General features: G+C 35.8%; 1 non-coding gene across 1 annotated transcript; it reads right to left on the bottom strand.

The window, feature by feature from the left end:
- Nucleotides 1-8,308: 8,308 nt before the first annotated feature.
- On the bottom strand, nt 8,309-8,381 carry TRNAV-AAC (transfer RNA valine (anticodon AAC)). Its single transcript has one exon. It is a non-coding gene; the product is annotated as a tRNA-Val (tRNA).
- Between the last annotated feature and the right edge of the window lie 1,373 nt (nt 8,382-9,754).

Raw genomic sequence — 9,754 nt, 5'->3', positions numbered from 1 at the left:
GCAGACTGGTTTTACTGGGGATTAAACCCAGGACTTTCTGCGTGTTAAGCAGACGTGATGACCACTACACTATGAATACTAATGAAAAGTTACTGTGTATTGGCTAGCAGAGCAGAATTGTGACTGACGGGGCCTTTTTATTGCTGAAGAAAAATATTTTTGGTAATGAAACATTTACAGTTTTTATTACATATTTTACCAGTTTTATTCCTACAAAGGGATATTGCTTAAATTGAAGTTTACATTGAATGTGTTACTTTTTTCTACACAGTTTAGTCGTTTGCTTTTGTATTTATGGGAACTATATATTTTAAAACAAACAGGATTTTTATAATATGGGATTATGTTTTCTGCTAAAATGGTCAAAAAAAAAGAAAGCCAAAATCGTAGTTCTTTGTGATGGAAGCCAAAATGTATTGTCATTTGGCAATGAAAGCAAGGATTTTAGATATTACAGGTTGATAGCAAATTACTTCAACAGCGAAAACAGCTTGTCGTTACTGGGGTATGAACCAAGGACATTCTGCGTGTGAAGCAGACGTGATGACTACTTCACTTTGAAACCTGTGAAATCCTGCAAAGTAATGGCAATTAAAGACGAGTTTTGACCACCAGGGAAAAAAAAAATAATTCGTAGTTCTATTGGTGATGGAAGCCAAAACATCCCGTCATTCGGCAACAATGCCAAGAACTTCATATATTGTAGTTGCATAGGGTATTATTTCAACACCAAGAACAGACTGGTTTTTACTGGGGATTAAACCCAGGACCTTCTGCGTGTTAAGCAGACGTGATGACCACTACACTATAAAACCTGTGAAATCCTGTTGATAGCAAATTACTTCAACAGCGAAAACAGATTGGTTTCACTGGGGATTGAACCCAGGACCTTCTGCGTGTGAAGCAGACATGATGACCACTACACTATGAAACCTGTGAAATCCTGCAAAGCAATGGCAATTGAAAACGAGTTTTGACCGCCAGGGGAAAAAAAATATTAGTTCTGTTGGTGATGGAAGCCAAAACATCCCATCATTCGGCAACAAAGCCAAGAACTTCATATATTGTAGTTTGATAGGGTATTATTTCAACACCGAGAACAGATTGCTTTTACTGGGGATTGAACCAGTGTTAAGCAGACGTGATGACTACTACACTATGAAACCTTCTGGAAAGTTACTATGTATTGGCAAGCAGAGCAGAATCGTAACTGACGGGGCCTTTTTATTGCTGAAGAAAAGTGTTTTTGGTAATTAAACATTTACAATTTTTATTACATATTTTACCAGTTTTATTCCTACAAAGGGATATTGCTTAAATTGAAGATTACATTGAATGTGTTACTTTTTTCTACACAGTTTAATCGTTTGCTTTTGTATTTATGGGAACTATAAATTTTGAAACAAACAGGATTGTTATAATATGGGATTATGTTTTCTGCTAAAATGTTCAATAAAAAAGATTGAACCCAGGACCTTCTGCGTGTGAAGCAGACGTGATGACCACTGCACTATGAAACCTGTGAAATCCTGCAAAGCAATGGCAATTGAAAACGAGTTTTGACAGCCAGGGGAAAAAAATTATTAGTTCTGTTGGTGATGGAAGCCAAAACATCCCATCATTCGGCAACAAAGCCAAGAACTTCATATATTGTAGTTTGATAGGGTATTATTTCAACACCAAGAACAGATTGCTTTTACTGGGGATTGAACCAGTGTTAAGCAGACGTGATGACCACTACACTATGAAACCTTCTGGAAAGTTACTGTGTATTGGCAAGCAGAGCAGAATTGTAACTGATGGGGCCTTTTTATTGCTGAAGAAAAGTGTTTTTGGTAATGAAACATTTAAAATTTTTATTACATATTTTACCAGTTTTATTCCTACAAAGGGATATTGCTTAAATTGAAGATTACATTGAATGTGTTACTTTTTTCTACACAGTTTAATCATTTGCTTTTGTATTTATGGGAACTATAAATTTTGAAACAAACAGGATTGTTATAATATGGGATTATGTTTTCTACTAAAATGTTCAATAAAAAAGAAACCCAAAATCGTAGTTCTCCTTGTGATAGAAGCCAAAATGTATTGTCATTTGGCAACGAAACCAAGAATTTCATACTTTACAGGTTGATAGGAAGTTACTTCAACACCGAAAAAAGATTGGTTTCACTGGGTATTGAACCGAGAACGTTCTGCATATGAAGCAGACTTGATGACCACCACACTTTAAAACCTGTGATTCCTGCAAAGGAATGGCAATTAGAGACGAAATTTGACTGCCAGGAAAAAAAAAAATTCGTAGTTCTGTTGGTTATGGAAGCTAAAACATCCCGTCATTCGGCAACAAAGCCAAGAACGTCATGTATTGCAGTTGGATAGGGTATTATTTCAACACCAAGAACAGACTGGTTTTTACTGGGGATTAAACCCAGGACCTTCTGCGTGTTAAGCAGACGTGATGACCACTACACTATAAAACCTGTGAAATCCTGTTGATAGCAAATTAGTTCAACAGCGAAAACAGATTGGTTTCACTGGGGATTGAACCCAGGACCTTCTGCGTGTGAAGCAGACATGATGACCACTACACTATGAAACCTGTGAAATCCTGCAAAGCAATGGCAATTGAAAACGAGTTTTGACCGCCAGGGGAAAAAAAATATTAGTTCTGTTGGTGATGGAAGCCAAAACATCCCATCATTCGGCAACAAAGCCAAGAACTTCATATATTGTAGTTTGATAGGGTATTATTTCAACACCGAGAACAGATTGCTTTTACTGGGGATTGAACCAGTGTTAAGCAGACGTGATGACTACTACACTATGAAACCTTCTGGAAAGTTACTATGTATTGGCAAGCAGAGCAGAATCGTAACTGACGGGGCCTTTTTATTGCTGAAGAAAAGTGTTTTTGGTAATGAAACATTTCCAATTTTTATTACATATTTTACCAGTTTTATTCCTACAAAGGGATATTGCTTAAATTGAAGATTACATTGAATGTGTTACTTTTTTCTACACAGTTTAATCGTTTGCTTTTGTATTTATGGGAACTATAAATTTTGAAACAAACAGGATTGTTATAATATGGGATTATGTTTTCTGCTAAAATGTTCAATAAAAAAGATTGAACCCAGGACCTTCTGCGTGTGAAGCAGACGTGATGACCACTACACTATGAAACCTGTGAAATCCTGCAAAGCAATGGCAATTGAAAACGAGTTTTGACAGCCAGGGGAAAAAAATTATTAGTTCTGTTGATGATGGAAGCCAAAACATCCCATCATTCGGCAACAAAGCCAAGAACTTCATATATTGTAGTTTGATAGGGTATTATTTCAACACCAAGAACAGATTGCTTTTACTGGGGATTGAACCAGTGTTAAGCAGACGTGATGACTACTACACTATGAAACCTTCTGGAAAGTTACCGTGTATTGGCAAGCAGAGGAGAATTGTAACTGATGGGGCCTTTTTATTGCTGATGAAAAGTGTTTTTGGTAATGAAACATTTACAATTTTTATTACATATTTTACCAGTTTTATTCCTACAAAGGGATATTGCTTAAATTGAAGATTACATTGAATGTGTTACTTTTTTCTACACAGTTTAATCATTTGCTTTTGTATTTATGGGAACTATAAATTTTGAAACAAACAGGATTGTTATAATATGGGATTATGTTTTCTACTAAAATGTTCAATAAAAAAGAAACCCAAAATCGTAGTTCTCCTTGTGATAGAAGCCAAAATGTATTGTCATTTGGCAACGAAACCAAGAATTTCATACTTTACAGGTTGATAGGAAATTACTTCAACACCGAAAACAGATTGGTTTAACTGGGTATTGAATCCAGAACGTTCTGCATATGAAGCAGACTTGATGACCACCACACTTTAAAACCTGTGAAATCCTGCAAAGTAATGGCAATTGGAGACGAGTTTTGACCGCCAGGGAAAAAAAAAAAAATTCGTAGTTCTGTTGGTTATGGAAGCTAAAACATCCCGTCATTCGGCAACAAAGCCAAGAACTTCATGTATTGTAGTTGGATAAGGTATTATTTCAACACCAAGAACAGACTGGTTTTACTGGGGATTAAACCCAGGACTTTCTGCGTGTTAAGCAGACGTGATGACCACTACACTATGAATCTTAATGAAAAGTTACTGTGTATTGGCTAGCAGAGCAGAATTGTGACTGACGGGGCCTTTTTATTGCTGAAGGAAAGTATTTTTGGTAATGAAACATTTACAATTTTTATTACATATTTTACCAGTTTTATTCCTACAAAGGGATATTGCTTAAATTGAAGTTTACATTGAATGTGTTACTTTTTTCTACACAGTTTAATCGTTTGCCTTTGTATTTATGGGAACTATAAATTTTGAAACAAACAGGATTGTTATAATATGGGATTATGTTTTCTGCTAAAATGTTCAATAAAAAAGAAACCCAAAATCGTAGTTCTCCTTGTGATAGAAGCCAAAATGTATTGTCATTTGGCAACGAAACCAAGAATTTCATACTTTACAGGTTGATAGGAAATTACTTCAACACCGAAAACAGATTGGTTTCACTGGGTATTGAACCCAGAACGTTCTGCATATGAAGCAGACTTGATGACCACCACACTTTAAAACCTGTGATTCCTGCAAAGTAATGGCAATTAGAGACGAAATTTGACTGCCAGGAAAAAAAAAAAATTCGTAGTTCCGTTGGTTATGGAAGCTAAAACATCCCGTCATTCGGCAACAAAGCCAAGAACTTCATGTATTGCAGCTGGATAGGGTATTATTTCAACACCAAGAAGAGACTGGTTTCACTGGGGATTGAACCCAGGACCTTCTGCGTGTTAAGCAGACGTGATAACCTTTACACTATGAAACCTGTGAAATCCTGCAAAGCTATGGCAATTGGAGACGAGTTTTGACCGCCAGGGAAAAAAAAAAAAATTCAAAGTTCTGTTGGTGATGGAAGACAAAACATCCTGTTATTCGGCAACAAAGCCAAGAAATTCATATATTGTAGTTGGATAGGGTATTATTTCAACACCAAGAAGAGATTGGTTTCACTGGGGATTGAACCCAGGACCTTCTGCGTGTTAAGCAGCCGTGATGACCACTACACTATGAAACCTGATGAAAAGTTACTGTGTATTGGCTAGCAGAGCAGAATTGTGACTGACGGGGCCTTTTTATTGCTGAAGGAAAGTATTTTTGGTAATGAAACATTTACAATTTTTATTACATATTTTACCAGTTTTATTCCTACAAAGGGATATTGCTTAAATTGAAGTTTACATTGAATGTGTTACTTTTTTCTACACAGTTTAGTCGTTTGCTTTTGTATTTATGGAAACTATACATTTTTAAACAAACAGGATTTTTATAATATGGGATTATGTTTTCTGCTAAAATGGACAATAAAAAAGAAACCCAAAATAGTAGTTCTCTTTGTGATGGAAGCCAAAATGTATTGTCATTTGGCAACGAAACCAAGAATTTTATATATTACAGGTTGATAGCAAATTACTTCAACAGCGAAAACAGATTGGTTTTACTGGGTATTGAACCCAGAACGTTCTGCATATGAAGCAAACTTGATGACCACCACACTTTAAAACCGGTGATTCCTGCAAAGTAATGGCAATTAGAGACGAAATTTGACTGCGAGGAAAAAAAAAATTCGTAGTTCTGTTTGTTATGGAAGCTAAAACATCCCGTCATTCAGCAACAAAGCCAAGAACTTCATGTATTGCAGTTGGATAGGGTATTATTTCAACACCAAGAACAGACTGGTTTTTACTGGGGATTAAACCCAGGACCTTCTGCGTGTTAAGCAGACGTGATGACCACTACACTATAAAACCTGTGAAATCCTGTTGATACCAAATTACTTCAACAGCGAAAACAGATTGGTTTCACTGGAGATTGAACCCAGGACATTCTGCGTGTGAAGCAGACGTGAGGACCACTACACTATGAAACCTGTGAAATCCTGCAAAGCAATGGCAATTGAAAACGAGTTTTGACCGCCAGGGGAAAAAAATTATTAGTTCTGTTGGTGATGGAAGCCAAAACATCCCATCATTCGGCAACAAAGCCAAGAACTTCATATATTGTAGTTTGATAGGGTATTATTTCAACACCAAGAACAGATTGCTTTTACTGGGGATTGAACCAGTGTTAAGCAGACGTGATGACTACTACACTATGAAACCTTCTGGAAAGTTACTATTTATTGGCAAGCAGAGCAGAATTGTAACTGACGGGGCCTTTTTATTGCTGAAGAAAAGTGTTTTTGGTAATGAAACATTTACAATTTTTATTACATATTTTACCAGTTTTATTCCTACAAAGGGATATTGCTTAAATTGAAGATTACATTGAATGTGTTACTTTTTTCTACACAGTTTAATCGTTTGCTTTTGTATTTATGGGAACTATAAATTTTGAAACAAACAGGATTGTTATAATATGGGATTATGTTTTCTGCTAAAATGTTCAATAAAAAAGATTGAACCCAGGATCTTCTGCGTGTGAAGCACACGTGATGACCACTACACTATGAAACCTGTGAAATCCTGCAAAGCAATGGCAATTGAAAACGAGTTTTGACAGCCAGGGGAAAAAAATTATTAGTTCTGTTGGTGATGGAAGCCAAAACATCCCATCATTCGGCAACAAAGCCAAGAACTTCATATATTGTAGTTTGATAGGGTATTATTTCAACACCAAGGACAGATTGCTTTTACTGGGGATTGAACCAGTGTTAAGCAGACGTGATGACTACTACACTATGAAACCTTCTGGAAAGTTACTATGTATTGGCAAGCAGAGCAGAATTGTAACTGACGGGGCCTTTTTATTGCTGAAGAAAAGTGTTTTTGGTAATGAAACATTTACAATTTTTATTACATATTTTACCAGTTTTATTCCTACAAAGGGATATTGCTTAAATTGAAGATTACATTGAATGTGTTACTTTTTTCTACACAGTTTAATCGTTTGCTTTTGTATTTATGGGAACTATAAATTTTGAAACAAACAGGATTGTTATAATATGGGATTATGTTTTCTGCTAAAATGTTCAATAAAAAAGATTGAACCCAGGACCTTCTGCGTGTGAAGCACACGTGATGACCACTACACTATGAAACCTGTGAAATCCTGCAAAGCAATGGCAATTGAAAACAAGTTTTGACAGCCAGGGGAAAAAAATTATTAGTTCTGTTGGTGATGGAAGCCAAAACATTCCATCATTCGGCAACAAAGCCAAGAACTTCATATATTGTAGTTTGATAGGGTATTATTTCAACACCAAGAACAGATTGCTTTTACTGGGGATTGAACCAGTGTTAAGCAGACGTGATGATTGCTACACTATGAAACCTTCCGGAAAGTTACTGTGTATTGGCAAGCAGAGCAGAATTGTAACTGATGGGGCCTTTTTATTGCTGAAGGAAAGTATTTTTGGTAATCAAACATTTACAATTTTTATTACATATTTTACCAGTTTTATTCCTACAAAGGGATATTGCTTAAATTGAAGTTTACATTGAATGTGTTACTTTTTTCTACACAGTTTAATCGTTTGCCTTTGTATTTATGGGAACTATAAATTTTGAAACAAACAGGATTGTTATAATATGGGATTATGTTTTCTGCTAAAATGTTCAATAAAAAAGAAACCCAAAATCGTAGTTCTCCTTGTGATAGAAGCCAAAATGTATTGTCATTTGGCAACGAAACCAAGAATTTTATATATTACAGGTTGATAGCAAATTACTTCAACAGCGAAAACAGATTGGTTTCACTGGGTATTGAACCCAGAACGTTCTGCATATGAAGCAAACTTGATGACCACCACACTTTAAAACCGGTGATTCCTGCAAAGTAATGGCAATTAGAGACGAAATTTGACTGCCAGGAAAAAAAAAAATTCGTAGTTCCGTTGGTTATGGAAGCTAAAACATCCCGTCATTCGGCAACAAAGCCAAGAACTTCATGTATTGCAGCTGGATAGGGTATTATTTCAACACCAAGAAGAGACTGGTTTCACTGGGGATTGAACCCAGGACCTTCTGCGTGTTAAGCAGATGTGATAACCTTTACACTATGAAACCTGTGAAATCCTGCAAAGCAATGGCAATTGGAGACGAGTTTTGACCGCCAGGGAAAAAAAAAAAAATTCAAAGTTCTGTTGGTGATGGAAGACAAAACATCCTGTTATTCGGCAACAAAGCCAAGAAATTCATATATTGTAGTTGGATAGGGTATTATTTCAACACCAAGAAGAGATTGGTTTCACTGGGGATTGAACCCAGGACCTTCTGCATGTTAAGCAGACGTGATGACCACTACACTATGAAACCTGATGAAAAGTTACTGTGTATTGGCTAGCAGAGCAGAATTGTGACTGACGGGGCCTTTTTATTGCTGAAGGAAAGTATTTTTGGTAATGAAACATTTACAATTTTTATTACATATTTTACCAGTTTTATTCCTACAAAGGGATATTGCTTAAATTGAAGTTTACATTGAATGTGTTACTTTTTTCTACACAGTTTAGTCGTTTGCTTTTGTATTGATGGGAACTATATATTTTTAAACAAACAGGATTTTTATAATATGGGATTATGTTTTCTGCTAAAATGGACAATAAAAAAGAAACCCAAAATAGTAGTTCTCTTTGTGATGGAAGCCAAAATGTATTGTCATTTGGCAACGAAACCAAGAATTTTATATATTACAGGTTGATAGCAAATTACTTCAACAGCGAAAACAGATTGGTTTCACTGGGTATTGAACCCAGAACGTTCTGCATATGAAGCAAACTTGATGACCACCACACTTTAAAACCGGTGATTCCTGCAAAGTAATGGCAATTAGAGACGAAATTTGACTGCCAGGAAAAAAAAAAATTCGTAGTTCTGTTTGTTATGGAAGCTAAAACATCCCGTCATTCGGCAACAAAGCCAAGAACTTCATGTATTGCAGTTGGATAGGGAATTATTTCAACACCAAGAACAGACTGGTTTTTACTGGGGATTAAACCCAGGACTTTCTGCGTGTTAAGCAGACGTGATGACCACTACACTATGAATCTTAATGAAAAGTTACTGTGTATTGGCTAGCAGAGCAGAATTGTGACTGACGGGGCCTTTTTATTGCTGAAGGAAAGTATTTTTGGTAATGAAACATTTACAATTTTTATTACATATTTTACCAGTTTTATTCCTACAAAGGGATATTGCTTAAATTGAAGTTTACATTGAATGTGTTACTTTTTTCTACACAGTTTAATCGTTTGCCTTTGTATTTATGGGAACTATAAATTTTGAAACAAACAGGATTGTTATAATATGGGATTATGTTTTCTGCTAAAATGTTCAATAAAAAAGAAACCCAAAATCGTAGTTCTCCTTGTGATAGAAGCCAAAATGTATTGTCATTTGGCAACGAAACCAAGAATTTCATACTTTACAGGTTGATAGGAAATTACTTCAACACCGAAAACAGATTGGTTTCACTGGGTATTGAACCCAGAACGTTCTGCATATGAAGCAGACTTGATGACCACCACACTTTAAAACCTGTGATTCCTGCAAAGTAATGGCAATTAGAGACGAAATTTGACTGCCAGGAAAAAAAAAGAATTCGTAGTTCCGTTGGTTATGGAAGCTAAAAGATCCCGTCATTCGGCAACAAAGCCAAGAACTTCATGTATTGCAGCTGGATAGGGTAT

Source organism: Anomaloglossus baeobatrachus, chromosome 2, assembly GCF_048569485.1.
Source record: "Anomaloglossus baeobatrachus isolate aAnoBae1 chromosome 2, aAnoBae1.hap1, whole genome shotgun sequence".
Classification (NCBI taxonomy): Eukaryota; Metazoa; Chordata; class Amphibia; order Anura; family Aromobatidae; genus Anomaloglossus; species Anomaloglossus baeobatrachus.
The sequence above is the reverse complement of the archived record's forward strand: the minus strand, read 5'-3'. Positions and strand labels throughout refer to the sequence as shown.